This window comes from Sciurus carolinensis, chromosome 8 (assembly GCF_902686445.1).
Source record: "Sciurus carolinensis chromosome 8, mSciCar1.2, whole genome shotgun sequence".
Lineage (NCBI taxonomy): Eukaryota > Metazoa > Chordata > Mammalia > Rodentia > Sciuridae > Sciurus > Sciurus carolinensis.
In genome coordinates this window covers 118579242-118598703 of record NC_062220.1, presented here as the reverse complement: position 1 = coordinate 118598703, position 19462 = coordinate 118579242, and the positions used below count along the sequence as shown (strand labels likewise).

Sequence of the window (19462 nt, the reverse complement as noted above, 5' to 3'; positions counted from 1 at the left end):
TAATTGAACTCTGAAATTTTATCTTATTCCAGAGAGAATGTCAAATACACAAGAAATGTTGGTGAAGATTTATGAAGAGGGCACACTCATACATTGTTGGTGGCACTGTACATTGGTGTAACCACTCTAAAAAGCTTTATGGAGATTCCTCAAAACACTAGGAATGGAACAATCATTTGACCCAGTTATCCCGCACCTCAGCATCTATCCAAAGGATTTCAAATCAGCAGACTACAGGCTCTCACAATCCATTCCCCTCTGAACCATCTCACATTGTCTCACATGTGAATTTCTGGGGACACGTCACATTCAAACCATAATAACTATGGAGCAAAACTAGGTGACTTTCAACAAATGAATGAATAACAAAATGTGGTACAGATATGCTATGGAGTATTACTCAAACATCAAGAATGACTTTATGACATTTGCTGGTAAGTGAAAGGTATTGGAGAAATCATGCTAAGTGAAATGTCAATTCCCCAAAACCAGAGTTCAAAAATATTCTCTGATAAGTGAAGGCTAATGGGCAACAAGTCACTAGGGTGGAGATTAGTTCAGGAGAGTAGGCAAAGGGGGTTAAAGAGAAGTGAGAGCAAATGGGAAAAGGAAAGACAGTACAATGAATCTGACTTAACTTTCCCATGTACTGATATGAATCTCAACATCCTGCACATCCATAGAAAAAGGGCAGAACTTAATGTAAAAAATCAACTATGGGCACGTGGTTGAAAGTTCAGTATAGGGAACAGAGGAGCAGGTGGATAGAGGAAGGGCAAGGAGAGTTCCACATTCTGAATTACAACAGGATCTATTCCATGCTTGTTTTAGTACATTTCAATGGATTCTATGTCATGTATGACTAAAAGGAAGCCATAAAATCAATACATTTCTGATGTGCCAGCCTGGCCAATGGTGATGTCAGTGATAAGGAGGAAGAGGACAAAGGACACATTGTGGCCAGTGGATAAAGAAATAGAAATTTAAAGAAAGATGAAGTTTGGGAAATCTGTGGATTAGAGAAGGAGGCTGATTTTAATGGACAGAGTCAGCTGGGAAAGTGGCTCAGTGAAAGGAAATCCAAAGAGCACTCGTCTCCAAGAATAGGAAGCATTCTGTACATATAAACACCCTTCCTTGGGAAAGTGGCTGCCACATACCATGCAGCTGCAAGTAAAGATGGATAATTGGGAATTCACAAGGGGACATACCATCAGGTCACTTGACAAATTTCCCAGGTTCTGCCTGAACCAGAGAGATTTCCATAAGTGCAAAGGAAATTTGACTTGGACAATTCAGGCACTGTATCACAAGAGAGAAAGTGCCCATGGATGCTGGTGCCCCATGATAGCTATCGGGAAGATGCCCAGAGCAGCCACAAAGGAGCATGTGAACTCCAGGGCACATGCCCAGTATTTCATATCCATAGCAGAGAAGGTGAAACCTGTGGATGCTTTGTCTGTGCAGCCTAAATGTGAATTTCATCACAGGCTCTAGGGATTCAGATGTTCTCTGAAGCAAGAGGGGATGTAGATCAATACTCAAAACCAAATCTACAGAATGGTAATCTTGCTGAGGTCTAAACCCCAATTACTGGAAACTCCAATGTAGATCTCTTATTACGCCTGCAGCAGAAACACAAAATTTGTCAGCACCCCAATAGTGCTATTCCACCCTGTACTGGGGAACTGAAAACTGAGTTTACCTACAACCAGGATTGCCTCCAAGCCACAATGTCTGGAGCTAAGCGACAAACAATGGCATTGGCTCACCCAAAGGGCTACAAGTTAATACAAAGAATGAAAATCCACCACAACCCATTGTTTTAAATACCTAAATGCAAATGAGTCATTTATTTCTTAGTATATTTCTCAATCTCTCTTTTTTATATTTACCTTATTTCATATCTGCATATACACATTTTTATTTTTAAATTATTTTAAAATTTTTATCTTAGTACACTTTTTTAGCATTACCTCTTTGTATTTTATTAATTGTTACCATTTTTTTTGATGTATTCATTTTGGGTGTTTGTTGGTGGTATGTGTTTGTTGGGGGGTCTAACTTTGTACATACTTTCAAACAAATATGTGTATATTCATATAATTTAAACTCCACATTAAATGCTTTCATTTGCAGTTATTTATTATTAAAAATGGATTTGACATAGATGGGGTTCAATTATATGTGTGTACAAATTTTTGTTCTTACAGTTGATGATTAGTTCATACCTTGGTCCATGTCCCTTGTATCTGCCTTGATTCACACTCTATCTCCACAAACAGCCAAATTTTCTTGTTTCAAATTTTCTTTTTTTACTTATATTAACTTTTTATTACTTCTTTCTATAGCCAGCATCTGCTACCTACTTCCTTCCTCTTTTCCAATAACTTCTTATAACATTTGAAATTCTCTCTTGTCTTCTCCACCTTATTTTCTCTTCACAACAGGAACTATAATTTAAATACATTTAGTTATATAACTTGTGTAATTCATACCCCATCCATGTTGTTCTGATTATTGATACAGTGAATGACATAGTAAACACATGATGCAGAATGCCAGAATTAATGAATTGTGAAATCAAAATACACAGGAATCAGTGCAAAAAAAAGTTAGTTATTGTAAAAGATAAATAAACTTGATAAACCCTCAGCCAAGGTAACCAAAGAATGAGAGGGAAGACATACATCAATACAACTGGTGATGAAAAATGAGATATTGCACAGACAGTTTAGAAATTCAGAGGATCAATAGAATCTATTTGGATAATTTATACACTGTTCAACTAAACCACCTAGAAGAAATGACAAATTTTGAGACCCATATTGTTATGAGGCACAACTTAAAAACAGACCGATCACCACTGAGAAGTCAAAATTTGAGAGTCTTTATAAAGCTGGCCAGCTGACTGCCTCACACAATGCCCCATAAAATGGCTATTGGGAGAACACCCCTGACCACGGAGTTGTAGGGGTTCTTACACCAAAAATCACATTAATCATAAGTGTCTGTTGCTATGATTCGAAATTACACATTAACATCATGAGATCATTGACAGACAGGGAAGTGGGTCAAAATGACCCTTACCTACATACAAACTAAAGAATGGTGACTAACATCCACACAATCACTGTTTACAGGGTACATTGTTTAGGAGCAACAGGAGTCAAAAGAGAGAAATTCTTTACTACATAGGAGTTGCCATTGTATATTATTAAACATGTCACACCAAGTAACTGATGATGGGTACAGAAGCAGGGTGTTCCCATGCGAGAAGCTTACTTCCTACATAACATGGAGTCTCAGAGCAAAATGGAGTCTGTTTAGTCATTTCCCTTATATTCTGGCCTATAACATTCTCATGGAGCCAGATCTGTCAACCCATCACAGAGATAAGTGAGAAACAAAGGCATTGGGCTCACCCCAAGGGCTACATATTAATACAAAGAATGAAAATCCACCACTGCCAACAGTTCTAACTACCTAAGTGCAAATAAGCAATTTATTACTTAGTAATATTTCTCTTGCTCCCTTTTTTATATTTGCCTTATTTCTTTTCTCCATACACCCATTTTTATTTTAAAATTTTTTAAACATTTTACCTTAGTACATTTTTTAACATTACCTCATTGTATTTTATTAATTGTTACCATTTGTATGATGTATGTATTCTGGGTGTTTGTTGGTTATGTGTGTTTGTTGGGGGGGGCCATCTAACTTGGTGCATAGTTTCAAACAAATATATGTATATTCATATAATTTAAATTTCACATTAAATGCTTTCATTTGCAGTTATATATTATTCACTCTGGATTTGACATAGATGGGCTCAATTATACATGGGTACAAATTTTGCTCTTACATTTGATGGTTATTTCATACCTTGGTCCATGTCCCCTATATCTGCATTGATTCACACTCTACCCCTGCAAAGAACCCAATTTTCTTCTTTCTAATATTCTTTTTTTATTTCAGTTAACTATTTATTACTTCTTTCTATAGCATGCATCTGCTACCTACTTCCTTCCTCTTTTCCGATAACTTCTTATAACATTTCAAATTCTCTCTCATCTTTGGCACCTTGTTTTCTCTTCACATAAGGAACTATAATTTAAATAAACAGAGTTATATAATTTGTGCAATTCATACCTCATCCATGTTGTTCTGATTATTAATACAGTGAATGACATAGTAAACACATGATATAGAATGCCAGAATTAATAAATTTTAAAATAAAAATACACAGGAATCAGTGCAAAAAAAAAGAGGTGGTTATTGTAAAAGATAAATAAACTTGATAAACCCTCAGCCAAGGTAACCAAAGAATGAGAGGAAAGACATATATCAACACAATTGGTGATGAAAAATGATATATCACACAGACACTTCAGAAATCCAGAGGATCAGTAGAATCTATTTGGATAATTTATACATTGTTCAAATGAACAATGTAGAAGACAATGACAAATTTTGAGACACATATGACTGCACATATTGAACCAGGAAAATATAGAAAAAAAATATAGAAAACCAGAAAATATAGAAAAATATAACAGGCCAATTTCTATTGAGAATGAAATTGAAAGGTCAATTAAGAGCTTTCCTAAAAAAAAGCCTGGGACGAGATGAATTTCTGGCTGAGCTGTACCAGGCCATTACAGAAGAACTGACATCAGTCTTTCTCAAATCATTCTATGAAAATGAATGTGAGAGAACCCTCCCGAGTACATTCTGTTAAGCAACTAATACCTTGATATAAAAATATAAAAGATGCATCCAAGAATAAACGCCACAGACCAATATACCTGTTGAACATAGATGCAAAAATCTTTAATCAAACATTAGTAATCTGAATTCTAAATCATATTAAGAAGACCATACACCTCAATAAAGGGTCTTCATGCCTGGAAAGCAAATTTCGTTCATTACATGCAAATTAATAAAAGTAATCCAACACTTGTCATGGTTAGTATGTAAGAGTTCTTCAAAAGCTCCTGTGTGAGACAATGCAAGAATGTTTTGGTCTGAAATGATTGGGATATGAGAGCCTTAATCCAATCAGTGAATTAATCCCCAGAAAGGGATTAAGTGAGTGGTATCCCATGGCAGATAGGGTGTGGCTTAAGGAGTGGGTCATTGTGGGTGTGATTATGGTTATATATTTTCTATCTGGAGAATGGAGTCTCTGCCTCTGCCTTCTGAACATGTCTGAGCCTCTTTTACCCACCTCTATATTCCACAATATTGCTCTGTCTCTCCTAAAGTACTAAGGACTGGGGCATGCAGTCAAATGACTGAGACCTTCAGATCCATTAGTACGTTAATAAACTTTTCCTCCTCTAAGTTCCCTGCCAGGGCTTTTACTTCAAGTTGTGAAAGATAAAAAAAGCTGACTAACACAATACTTAAGTGGAATTAAGAATACAAATCATAAGGTCATCTCAATATTTGCAGAGAAGGTATTTCATGAAATACAGCAAAATCCATTTAAAAAATACTGGAGAAACTCGGCATAGAAGGCACTCAATCTCAACATTATAAAAGCTATATATGAGAAATGCAAAGCCTACATCTCACTGAACAGAGAGACAAATGAAAGATTTTCCTCAAATATCAGGAACAAGAAAAGAATGTCCACTTTTATCACTTCTATTCAATATAGTTCTCAAAAGTCAAGTCAGAGCAATGAGGCAAAAGAAGAAAATTAAAGGATACGAGTAGAAAAGAAAACATCGGATTCTCTCTGTTTGCTGTTGACAATATCCAATATTTAGAAGACACAAAGAAATTTCACCAGTAGAATTCTACACATGATTAGTTTATCAGTGCAGCAGGATAAAAGATCAACCCTCCTAAATCATTAGCATCTCTATGCTCCAACAGTGATTCAGCTGTAAAAGACTTCAGGAAATCCATCCCTTTCACAATAATCTAAAAAACACCTGGAAATTAATCTCATCAAAGTGGTGAACAAATTAGACAATGAAAACTATAGAACACTGAAAAAGTAATCAAAGAACACCCCTGAAGATGCAGAGACTATTCATGTTCTTGGATAGGCAGAATTATTATCATGAAAATGGCAAAAGTACCAAAGGCAATATCCAGATTCAATGTAATCCCCTTGAAAATAACAATGACATTCCTTACAGTATTGAAAACCCAGTCTTGAAATTCATTTGAAATAATGAGACTCAGAATTGCTTTGGCAATTGAATTCACAGTAAAAAAAAAATTGTAGGACATATCACAATACTGAATCTCAAAGTAGATAACAGAGATGAGTAGCAAAAACACCCTGGTATCAACCTCAAAATAGATATGAAGGTCAATGTAACAGAAGATAAGAAACAGAGACAACCCACATACTTAGAACCACCTGATACTTGAGGAGGGTGCTAACACTATATGGTAGACAGGAGATATTGGTTAAAACAAAAGTTACTGGGAAAACTGGATACCCATAGAAATCACTGGCAAGCATGTGACAAATGAGGTACAGTGACACACTGTTGGTAGGACTGCAAATTATTACGATGACTCTGGACAGAAGTGTGGAGATTCGTGAATGAACTACGAGTGTACCCAACTCCTTTCTGCTTAATCAAAAGAACTAAGATTAGCATACTATTATATTACAGTGACTTTGATGTTTTCAGCAGGCCAATTCACAATAGGTTAATGATGGGATCGACAAAGATGCCCATGAATAGTTGAATGGATCAAGGGCACCAAACTCAGTGGGAAATAGCTCTTCACTTCTGGAGCTATAGCACCACTGACTGACTCAATGGCCATAAACCTGCACACACCAAAGAAAAGAAGAACAGGAACTCTGAATAGACTGGAATCATTACTGAAGAATGGTCACACTGACTAAATTCCACAATACCTTTGTCCGATTGTTCGTCAGGGAACATACTATTTGGTGGCCACAGGCGGACTCCTCTGGTCAATGGCCTATAGAAGTCTTCAGGAGGTGTTGTTGACTTCTTTACTTTTGATGGGAGGCAACAGTCTGGGAAATGTAATAAAATAGTATCAGCTGGTGAAAACTTGCTAGCAAAAGAACATAGGATCAACAGTAGTAATTCAAATAACAGTTCAAACAGTTTTAAATGACATGATAATTGTAAATATCTAGGAATACAATTTGAGCTTTGAATTCAAGTATACAATCACAGCGTACCCAGCAACTTATATATCTGTATTTTTTTTTCAGTGAGTAGATTTCTGTTATTTTGAACAACAACGATGATCTTTGAGGACATTATGTTAAATGAAATGGTCAGGCACAGAAGGGCAAATACTGCATAGTTTCCCTCTTTGTTGGAAGTTGAAAAGCTGGCCTTACAGAAGCTGAGAGCCAAAGATTAGTTACCAGAGGGTGGGAGACAATGTTACTATTAAATATTAAGGAAAAATGCTACTGTCTAATGTACATTCTTTGACAACACATTAAAATAACACAATCTATGTTTCAATAAATTGAAAGGAGAGGGATTTGAATATTCTTAGAATTCACACATTTGAACACATTTTTCACTAATGGGGCAGCAAAGCACCTGAGTCAGATTGGCCTTAAAGATGACATTGAAATGTGGAGAGTTCTGAAACCCAACTGATTACTGAGTGCACAAAAACCTCTACTAAGGTGAAATCATAGAGAGGCAGAGAGAACGGTGAACAAGAGCAGAGTCTGTGGCCATGTGACTTATGTTCAAATCCTACCTTAAAGCTGTATATACCTGTGAGAGTTTAAAAAATCCCTCAGTGCCTCAATTGCTTGTGTCGAGATGCAAAAGTGTTCACCTGGACCTTGTAATGTTATCAGGCTGACAATGATCCACAAAGGCAGCCTTAAGAAGATTGGTGCTTCCTATGTGCGCTAAAGTGTCCTATAATAAGATGTGTGGAAGAGTAAGCTTCAGCTTGATCTTTGACAATATTTGAACAGGGAGTTGTCAAACGGATGTCATCCTCTAAGATGGTGGGTGAAGAAAGTCCATTCTTCATTCTTTACACTTGGATATCTGAAAGGCTCATGTAGAATCTCTCTTATTTTTCCTGTGACCCCAAATCAGCCTAGAGGGATGAGTGGAGCAGACTCCTTAAACCACAATGTTGAGTTTAGGCATTTGAAATTTGGAGATTTTTATGGGACTTGTCCAGAACCACAACATTGCTGAGTGGTGGATGTGGGACAGGAATGTAGGTGTTTACCTGGGATCAGAGATCCCTGAACATTGGAGTCCTGTAGCTGATACCTTAGAACCAGTAACCCTTACCTCTTCTCACTCTTTCACAAATCCTCCTCCCTGAAGGCCTATTTGGGAAGACTGATGTCCCAGAAGGGTTGACTGACCAAAGTCGCATGCCCCTTCCATGAAATTATTGACCAGAAATATGATAATTGAACCCAAACGAAGTCTCTCTGAATATCCAGGGTATAGTCCATACGTGTGGCCATCCTCCCCAGGGTCTTCTCACTGCCAACTGCCTCAGAAGAAGTCTTCCTGATGAGCAGTTGAACCCCAAATGTCAGAGCTGTGTGTTCCTGAGAAAATGTTTCAGAACTCAGGCCATTACAAACCATCTGCCACTTGATTTTCTGGGCCAAGAGTTATGTTTCCTTCTGCTGTTCACCCTTGTATGAGCTGTTAGTGTGAGTTAATGGGGGAAAACACATATTCTGGGCTGGTACTTTGGTGGATCCATGTAGGAAGTTGATCTGCCCCCATTTCTGTGAACTAATACTTTTTTTCTTTTTTCTTATTATTTTGTTATCTTTACAGACTGCTTTTGATTCATTGTACACAAGTGGGGTACATCACTTCGTTTCTATGGTTGTACATGATGTAGATTCATACCATTCATGTAATCATGCATGTACATAGGGTAATGATGTCTGCGTCATTCCACCATTTTCATACCCACATCCCTGTAATTTCCTTCCACATAATCTAATGTTTCCCCGTTCTTCTCTCACTCCCCTCACCCCTACCCCAATTATATATCATTTTCCACGTATCAGGGAAAACATTTGGCCTTTTTTTTTTTTGGGATTGACTTAATTTCACTTAGCATGATATTCTCCATTTGCATTCATTATTTGCTGGTGGAGTTGCAAATTGGTGCAGCCACTCTAAAAATCAGTGTGGAGAATCCTCAGAAAACTTGGAATGGACCCACCTTTGGACCCACTTATCCCACTCCTCAGTTTATACCCAAAGGACTTAAAGTCAGCATACTACAGAAACACAGTCACATCAATGCAGGTCAGATCATAATAGCTAGATGGTGGAACCAACCTACGTGCCCTTCAACAGATGAATGGATAAAGAAAGTGTGGTATTAATACACAATGTAATATTATTCTGTCATTGGTATTTTAATTGGAATTGCATTGAATCTGTATATTGCCTTTGGTACAACAGCCATCCTGACAATCTTAATTTTGCCTTTCCAAGAAAATTGTAGATCTTTCCATCCTTTAAGGTTTACTTCAATTTCTTTCTTTTTTGTGAATTAATATTTTCTGCACTATCATCTGAGCAGATAGACAAGGTCTGGCTGAAACCCTGCTGCAGATGCACCAGCTGTGATCAGGCTGTTCCCACTGACTTTCCTCATCTCTGCTTAGATCCCTTAGGGCCAGGGGCCAGAGACTTATGTGCACAGCAGGGGCTACCCAAAAGTATAGCCTGTGAAACTGAGGGTCCTAAGTAGACCCTCAGATAAGTCCCTCCTTTCCTCCATTATCCCATGTCCTCTCCACTTACTTCATGGCATTGTCCTTTGTTCTCTCCTTCCCAATAGCTCCCAAACACCAGGGATCTTGTGGTCAACCCCACTTGGAAACAGGTCTCCTACTCGCAGATCTTTTACTTTTCTTCAAAAGCCTTCATTTAGACTTCACTAACATTAATTTTAGAGGTTCTCATATTCACTCAGAAATGTTGGACCTGTAATGACCTTGCCAGCACATGCCACATTAAGGGGTGCTGCTCTGGTCTAACTGTGTGTTTTACTTGCCCAAGAGAGTTGTTTAATAGTGTACTTTTCCTTCAATAACTGAATCCTAGACCTATACATTAATAATCTCTGTTTAGACATAAATTAGCAAAAATGATCTAGCCCTCCCCCAATATTTTCATTGATCCTAAAAGCCTGGTGTAAAAGGGAGACATAGCTTCAATTTTGAGAATCAGAACAGATTCTATTCTTGGTTTGAAATACAAACCCTACCCATTTCCCAATATTTCTGAATCTCCAGACATTTCTAGAGAGAAAAATTTTTAATTTGTTTTACTTTATTTTTCTTTAGAACATTATATTTCACAAAAATCTATGGTAAAAAAGTAGAAACATTTCCATAAGAAAAAAAAAAGCCTATGAGAAATTAATAACATTTATGTCAGGGCATTTAGGTAGAAACCTTGTGTATTTCAATAAATAAAATAATTATAAGTACATTTTGCCTTTCTAATACATAGCATTGCCATTTTTGTCTATTAGCATATTTGCAAATCCATGGTGGTAAATCTAGAATACTCTATTTGAAATGTATGGAAAGGATTATAACTGGGACAAGCAAAGGCCACATTGAATGACACAGAATCTGCTTTCACTTGTAGGGAGCCTCCAAAAGGAAAATACTCATGGGATATTTTACATTTTCCTTGTATGCGAATATCAATATATTGGTTGGGAAAGAAGTACACTTCTTTAATACACAAATTTTGTACTTATATAATATTGTGAATACATTTTTCTTAATGAACATCTTATTCACAAAATACAAACAAAAGTTAAAATTTAGCTTTCAAAAAATATTTGCTATACCCTAGTTTTGGCAAAGAATTAAATGACTATCTTCACTATGAATTAGATATAATATCATCACTGTGTACACTTTCCCCTTTTCTTTTCTACTGACCTGGCCATTAATTATGATTTCTTCTCTATTAAAAGGCACTGCATAAATTTACCACAAGTGCTACAGAAATTAATAGCATTTTTTGTGAGTGCATTTATGTAGAAACCTTTCCTATCTTAATATCTCTATGTCCAATATAAAGGAAATATAAGTTATCAGATAATGTCTTCATAATTTCAGAAAGGTTTCTATTTGCTTGATTTGTTTAGAAGTGATACAACACTTTCAAATAGATGTACCTATCATGGCACCTGATACAGAGTAGGCAAACAATACTTGTTCGTTAGTAAGTCCACCAACCATACCACACAGAAGAGAGTTTGCATTTGCAATCTGTTTGTTAATGTGTAGGAAATAAATTCATCTTGATACAATGAAGACAACTGGCCAAAGTTCTCTTTTTCTTATGGAAAACATATAAAGGTCAATGTTTGTTGCAAAAAATAATTTTACATCTGTACTTGATATTTAAATTCTACACCTAAACAACTATTAATGTCACAGGAAAGTAAGGCAGGGAGTGGTGGTAGTGAGTTCTGTAGAAACTGTAAGGTGTACCTCAAAAGGAAAAGATGTGGACAGTCAGGTTAAAATGAGAAAAATGTTTACCTACTAACACTCATAAATGATGTCAATTTTGCCCACCACTAAGATACCGGAGTATGATTGGGTTATTTATGCTCCTATACACCTACGTTCTTGCTAGTGGTCAACAAACTTTTGTTATCATTACCATTCTGATTTCATATTATCGAATTAAAACCTATGTTGTCTTGTGGGAAGTGAAATGATCAGATATATATAAACTAAATTCAAATATTTTAATTTTAAGAAGATTTGACTTTCACTATTTTAGTACCATAAAAATTAAAATAGAAACATCTTGAAAATATGTCTATGAAACAAATATGGGAAAATTCTATTAGGTTTATTAGACTAGGCTTTTAGTTTTCTCAAAATATAAGAATTTTGATTTTTTTATGGTTTGTTTTGTGAGCATTTGTATCAGCAGAACTGCCACAGAAAAATGACACTTGAAAATTAAACTTTCAACCTGACATAAATGACCATATTTCTGTTTTAGGTGAACAACGCACAAGGTAAATATGATCCAAACATTTTTCACGTGTAGAATTCTATCATTCTTCATTGTCATTGAAGATTCACTTTATTAAATTTGTGAAAATAACCAGACCTGGTAGGACATGCCTGTATTCTAAGACAAGAGAATGGCAAGTTTAAGGCCTACCTCAGCAATTTCAAGAGACCCTTACCAACTTAATGAGATACTGTCTCAAAATCAAAAAGCAAAAAGAACTGGGGATGTGGTTCAGTGGTAAAGAATGGCTTGGTTCAAGCCCAGTACCCCTACCAAAGATTTGTGGTATTTGCCATGGAAACTTTGCCTGATTTTAAGATAAATATACTTGGTATCAGGTAGTTGGACCTGTCTTCCAAAGTGTCGTATTATAATATCAGTACTTTTAAATAACTGAGAATGCATGTTAAGATACCACTATTAAATTATACTTTTAACAAGAAAATGTTAGTAATTACCCAATTTCTTGAAAATGAAAAAGTAGTTTGAATAAAATTGGCTTACATTAAAAATTCCTTTTCAAAAATGAAATTCTAAAAGTTTGAGAACTAAAATTTGTTTTTGTCTACTAAGCATTTACCTTCTTAAAATAGTATATTTAATATCTTATACAATAGTACAGTTCATTTGTATAAGTAGTACTGGATTTTTTGTAGCTCCTTCTTTTAAAAGAAAACAAATTTTTTAAAAATGAAGATACTGATTTTATTGGCCATTCTGAACTAGAAGTAATAAAACTCCTATTCACTATGCATTCTAAAAAATACAGAGTAAACAACATTGGAAACCTTTTTTGAGGCACAGAATCCCTGACACACCAGGGTATAGGAAAGAAATTCAACATAAATAGGTCCTTTACAGCATGTCAGTCACAATTTTCAGAATTTCTCAGTAATAATCATGCACTATACATAAACAATATGGTTGTCATTTAGCAAATTCTGATGAAATTGCAAGAAAGGAAAAAAAAAACAGGTAATTCTGGCAGGAAGAAAAGCTGTTTAATTCCCTTCTTCTTTCCCTTTCATGCCCTACAAAAGCGGGGACTTCTTCCATATTAGACACTGGGGATCAAAAGCTAAAACCTAGAGTAACAGGTTGCTGTATTAACTTACAGTCAATTATTGACAGTTCCTTCATCTCACACAAGTGATAAGCTTTGTTTAGTGAAATAAAATTACAGTGTTTTTTTTCCCATGCAAATAAAAGTGTCCATAAAAATTCAATGAAAGCATAATCAATTACATGCAAAACTGTAACATGTTATTTCTCAACATTTTGAACACATTGAATTACATCACATATGTACAAAACGTGTTTAAATGGAAAAAAAGACTTCTCTTGAATTACTTTATGGATTTCAGTATAAAAAAACTTTCTCTTTTTGGGGAACTCTCTCAACTTCCAATCTCCAGTAAGGGCTCTGTATTTTGTAGTGCTGGTCATGGGGTGTGTAGGGAAGCAGAGAGGAGGGGATTAAGAAGGATGAATGTGTCTAATCCCACAGTGTCAACCTTGAGGACTGCTAGCTCTTCTCAGAGATGAGGGCACTGAGACATCCAATTGCTGACCTCCACTAACACTGCACTCCAAGTTTATGTTCCAGCACTGTGCTCTACCCTGCCAGGAGAGCTACTTCTTATAACAGTTTTAGATTGGAGCTAAGTCTGACATGAAGTTCTCAGATATATTTGTATACAACTTATCAACCAGTACGTTTGTTGTGTATAATAAATTGTTCAACCTATCATGTACTGATGCTCCTTAGACTATCATAGTGATTTATACTGCCTAAAAACTGGACTTCCGAGGACGATGATGAGGAATGGACTTGTATTTTCCTAGGTCTCCTCTGGGCTTGGTAATCACATCCAGCATAGTGAACTCTGTTCTAAAGGTCATCACCTTCTCTTTCCCATCCCCAGAAGGCATTAGGAAAAGAATGGATGTTTCTCAACTGTTTCCACTGTCAGTTCACTTTCACCACCAAAAAAGCTTTTCATATGGCAGAATATACGTATATTTATCGAGCTTTGCTGCAAAGTGGCAGGCCTTTCTCCACATTCATAACAATTTTGGTCATTTTCAGGTAGATGATCCACATCATGGAAGACCATGCAGTTCTACATGTTGTCCTTCATGGCCTCCTTGAAGCCCACTTGAAGAGCATCACAGGATTAAAAGGTTGTGTGCCACTCTGTTCAATGACATAAAAGGCAAATTCCTGCTGCTGTTTCTGAAGCATTGGAATAAATATAAGGAAGACGTTCATGGTGTTGCGGAAAGGAATGAGAAATACTACCTTCCATCTGGGTTTACAGTCTTTTGGCTTCCAGTGACCTCCTGGCTCAATATCCAAATCCTTAGTGAAGAGCTGATGAACTTCATCAAAATTGATTCCCTTACAATGACTCTGAGAAATCCCCCCATGTAAGGCAGCTTTTCCTGGCAGGGAAGGAATGGTGAATACGTGAGGTTTTCTGGGAGATACCTTGTTGTTTGAACAAGATTGTCACTTGAATTATTGCCTTAAAATAATCTGTGCCATTGAAGGTGGTGTTTTATTAGTGCACAGCCTGACCATGTCCTATAGTTTTCACATTTTCTGTCAACATTATCCCTGGAGCTTGTGTCATAGTGATTTATGTGTTTCCAGTACCCAGAGTCAGACTGATGATGTAGAGACAAGGCCAGAAGGAGAAGATGAAGGCAAGGTTGGAGCCTTTGGAGACCTACATCATCCGCCTGAGCATAACCATCTTCCTCCTCCCAGCCAACAGCATGGCTGTGCTCCCAGGGCAGAATCAGGACCACTGTCCAGGCCCTAAACTTCCATGAATGTACTAAGTCCCCTAGGAAGCAGAGGTGCCCCACTGAGCAGCTCTGGGAACTGGGCCCTAGCGGGAAGGAGAAAAGGAGTGAAAGAGCATGGAATGAAGGGGAGGCCTGAGAGCCAGGGAGGAGAGGCCATGGAGGACTAGGGGAAGGATGGAGGGAGGAGAGGACAGTTCAGACTGTGTTCCAGGCATCAGAGGAACTGAAGAGGCCTCAGAAGTGCGAGGATTTTCATTCTCTCTGCCAGGCACTGCCAGGGGAGGGGTTGAATGTGGGAGAGGTGCAGGCAGCCAGCCTAGACACTGTGTGGTGAGGGGCAGCTCACTGTAGCATGCCATCCTCTCCAGGGTCTTCTCACTGCAACTGCCTCACAGAGCACCTTCCTGATGAGCAGCTGACCACCCAGATGTCAGAGCTGTGTGTGCCTGGCAAAGTGTTTCAGAACTCAGGCCATTCTAAACCAACTGCCACTTGATGGCTGTGCCAAGAGTTGTTTCCTTCTGCTGTCCAGCCCTGGATGAACTGTTAGTGTGAATTATGGGGGAAAACAGATACCCTGGATGGTGCTCTGATGGATCTGTTTAGAAGTTGACTCGTCCCCATTTCTATAAACTAATATTTTCTGAGCACCCCCCTCTATATTTGCAGACTTATATTCTGAGCCATCATCTGAGCAGCTGGACAGCATTCTGGCTGAAAACAGGGTTACTGCAGATGCACCAGCTCTGATCAGGCATAATCCTGCTCCTGTCCATCCTCCTCCCTTCTAGATCCTTCAGGGTCAGGTGCCAGAGACTTATCTGCCTTAGATTCACCCACCTATAACTACAACCTGTCAACCTCCATCGATGGATCCTCTCTAAACTCCACCAGGCCCTCATTTCCTCCCTTACCAGCTGTCCACTCCTCTTACCTCACACACTGCCCTTTTTGCTTTTTTCCCAGTAACTCCCAAACACCAGGGATATTGTACTAATCAACCACCTGGAAACTTCCCCATAAATCTCAGTCATTTTGCCCTTTTACAAATGTCTTGATTTAGACATCTCTAAAATTACTTTTTCATTCTCATATACATTGAGAAGAATTTGGCTTCTACTTGCCCATCATGGAATATATATTGCCTTACGTAGCATCCATATTCATTCTCTCTCACTTTATTTTTGATCTCATGAAAACAAGGTGAGTGTCCTCCCCCTCTTTATCTCTTCACTCAAGGAGTACACATGATATTGGCATTAGGAAAGATCCATTTTACTCAGTTTAAGAAAAATTTTAAAGTAACCAGCTAGATAGAATAATCACGAATATAAATTGAGTGATAAAACAAAATCGCAAAATATTAAAATTTCAGCAAAGAAGATTGAATGTGGGACATGAAAAAATCAAGAAGAAAATATATTCATTAAAAGTTCATTGATTCCTTTGAAGAATCAGCCTTCAAAATGTCAGTGTGAACATACCTTCACCGCAGCAGTTCAGATTTCCCATGACTATCTTAGGTACAACCAGAAAGCCACACCACTGATTTCCAATTTGAACCTCAGCTCACCAAGGGACAGTTAGAATGCAAGGTAAAATGATCATCCCACATTACCATGATGACCAGCTCTTTTGGAATCTTCAGAGCGAGCACACGTCAAACTATGGGAGTGCTTCTTTTCTCTAAATAAGTGTATTTTACAAGTGTGTTGTTGAAAAATGTATTTGTTACTTCATAAACTGAATCCCAGACCCACTCATTGACATTGTCTGTTTATGAAAATAGTTAAATCAGCCAAAATGACCTACCCCCAAATAATTGTATTGATCATAGAAGTCTGGGGTGAAAGGTAAACATAGCTGCCATTTTGAGACTCAAAAGAGATTCCATTTCTGGTTTAAATGCTGACCCTACCCATTTCCCACTATTTGTGAATCTCCAGACCTTTGTAGATAGAGAAAATTTTAATTTTTTTAGATTCAGAATAAAAATGTATATATAGAAGTATATAATTTGTGAGAGAAAATTTTAGGGTGAGGGAATTTTAAGATTATATCCCACTAATTTGAAATTTGAAAATAAAACTGTGTCATCTGGTTGGTTCCCTCTATAATGATGTGGTTTGAAAATAGCATACCAGTCCTCTGAATCCCTCTGGTTTCATCTTGCCATGTGATCTCTCCTTCTTGCATGGGCAGTCCCAAGATTTTCACCCATAATGTTGTGATGCAGCCAGGAGGGACTCTGTCACAGGGAAGCAGATATCACTGCCAAGCTCTTGAATTTTCAAGTCCTCTATAAAGTACTTAACCTCAGGTGTTTCTTTTATAGCAATAAAAACAGACTAATCTACTAGATTATACAAGATCACCCTGTTCTTTCCTCAGAGGTTCTCAAACATTCTTTGGCTTCAGTAGAGGCCTCCCAATAGAACTATGAAAATATGTTAAGTATTTCCACTTAAGACACAATTATTACATTTCTAGTGGGCATCAATCAAAACTGACTTAAAATCTGAAGTGTGTAGAATCCTGTTGAAACCTGAGACACCCAGAGATCTTAAAGGATATCAGAGAAATACTCTAATAGAAAAAAAAGTACCCAGAATTGTTGCATAGCATAATGGAAATGTTTTGCACATGAGGATGCTGGAAGGGAATGCAAAAATCCAGGGTAATTCAACAGCAGGTGAATGCTTTGATAGTAGAACTGACTTTGGTACACCTGGAGTGTTAGTTGCACACACTGGTATGTTGGAAGCGTGATGTCCTCTATGCTCACAGGTAGAGGCATGTAAGTTCTAAAGTTCTATGAGACCTCCATCTTCCAATGCAGACCTCAGCCTATGTGTATCCTTTATAGTCATCTTTGTATGCATAGGGTTTTTCTGAACTCTGTGGGTGATTTTTAGAAAATTTTTGAATCTGAAGAATAATCTCAAATTTAGAGTTCGTCAGTAGTTCAGGTGAACCTGGAACCCCCAAAATTTGGCTCCTTTCTGAAGTTAAGGAAAGGAAGGAAGACTTTGTCCTAACATTGCAGGATCCAAGGCTAACACTGGGGGTTTAAGCTCAGAATTGTATTCTAATCTAATATGTTGTCATACCCATAGGCCTATGAAGATGAGCATGGAGTTTTTTTACTGAGAAGTATGACTCTTGCATTTTTTTCCTGAAAGGAGAATATGAATGTAGAAGAAACACACTTGTAGGGGAACAAATCACCCTTGCCAAAACACATCTTTCTCATCAGTTAGATTGACTGCAGAAAGTGACTGATCTAGAATATGCCTGATGTTTTCTTGCTCTTGAGGCCACATGCAATTACACATAGAAGAACACTATGAAGATCAGATAATGGTTATGCCATTTGGACAGGTCTTGTATTCTCTGGTTGATATTTTCAAACATGATGAAAAACAGTGTTCAGTCCACAGAATCAGCAAGAGGACATAGAATCTCTCCATGCTCAAAGGCATGACTATTACTGTAGGACAGGCCTCTCACATTTATTTCGGAGACTGCATCTCTCAAACCTGTTTGGTTGGCAGCTGCTGTGGATGGAGGGTCTACCTTGAAGAGAGGGTTCATGCATATCCCTGCATGTCCCCTAGGGAAGATTGATCTCTGGTAACAAGTGACCTCCATATGATATACAGCTATTTTGGGAATAAACAGATGAGCATCTAGATATCATTCACTTCAGGTCCTCTTTCCACTCTTACACTCTAGCCCAGAAATTAACAGGAGAGCCTGATCCTTCTAGTAGTAAGTCCACTCTGGTATACCCTTTTTGGAGCCTGGCAAGATGGAAGGCCAAATGACCATTTTCTCTGAGTTGGAGACAGAGAATTGGTTAGGAATTATTGAGGCCTGGAGTCATCATCATAGATGACCAGCACAAGGGAATGATTTGATTTCTGATGGTAGAGTACACAGCATATTCATTGGCAAGTTCTTCTATAGATCAGGTGGTTGTGGAAATCAAGGTGGAGATGCTCCTAAGCTCTGTGTCATGAGGTACACTGCACAGCTGGGTTCCCCAAACCTCTATTTTCTTCTCAGTCTTTTTGATTCTATGAGTGTTTGGAGATTACAAGATTTGCTCCTTTCCTGGAACTCTTCATTGGGTTCTTCTAGGGAACAATCTTACCAGCTGTGGATGTAGAAGAGGTTGAGAAGAAGAGATGGAGGTTCAACTTCCTCTATCTCCTTAGTCTCCAAGACCCTGATCCCAGTGCCCTTTCAGGGATTTATACGTGATCATTGTCCCATCACTCCTGGGATGTGGTATGTCCTGAACCTAGTTCAGCATGGCTGTGGAATTTCCAAGAGCCTGATCACAGACTGAGCTGGGCTCTCCTGAGAACACTAATCATGCCTGACCCATTGGAAAGTGGTCCACGGTTCTTAAAATCCTCCTCCAACTCTCTGGTCACCCAGATGAACTTCTGTCCACTATTGTCACTTTTTTATATTATGACAGTATGTCATTAGACTTCTATGAGATCAGTGAACATGTGACACTTTGTTTGATAAAAAACCAGGTTTTTCTGAGGATTCACCACATCTTCTAATCTCACTTTACGAGTGGTGACTATTC

At 37.7% G+C, this 19462-nt stretch overlaps 3 protein-coding genes and 1 pseudogene across 11 annotated transcripts in view; all 4 read right to left on the bottom strand.

Annotated features, from left to right (window-relative positions):
- Positions 1–19462, bottom strand: part of LOC124991706 (immunoglobulin lambda-1 light chain-like) — a 1192366-nt gene that overhangs the window by 880962 nt on the left and 291942 nt on the right. The window lies entirely within an intron of this gene.
- The window catches only part of LOC124991707 (immunoglobulin lambda-1 light chain-like), a 1154667-nt gene that overhangs the window by 885421 nt on the left and 249784 nt on the right, over positions 1–19462 (bottom strand). The gene's annotated exons all lie outside the window — the stretch shown is intronic.
- The window catches only part of LOC124991709 (immunoglobulin lambda-1 light chain-like), a 981515-nt gene that overhangs the window by 889936 nt on the left and 72117 nt on the right, over positions 1–19462 (bottom strand). The window lies entirely within an intron of this gene.
- LOC124991703 (beta-1,4-galactosyltransferase 6-like) lies at positions 13693–14801 on the bottom strand (annotated as a pseudogene).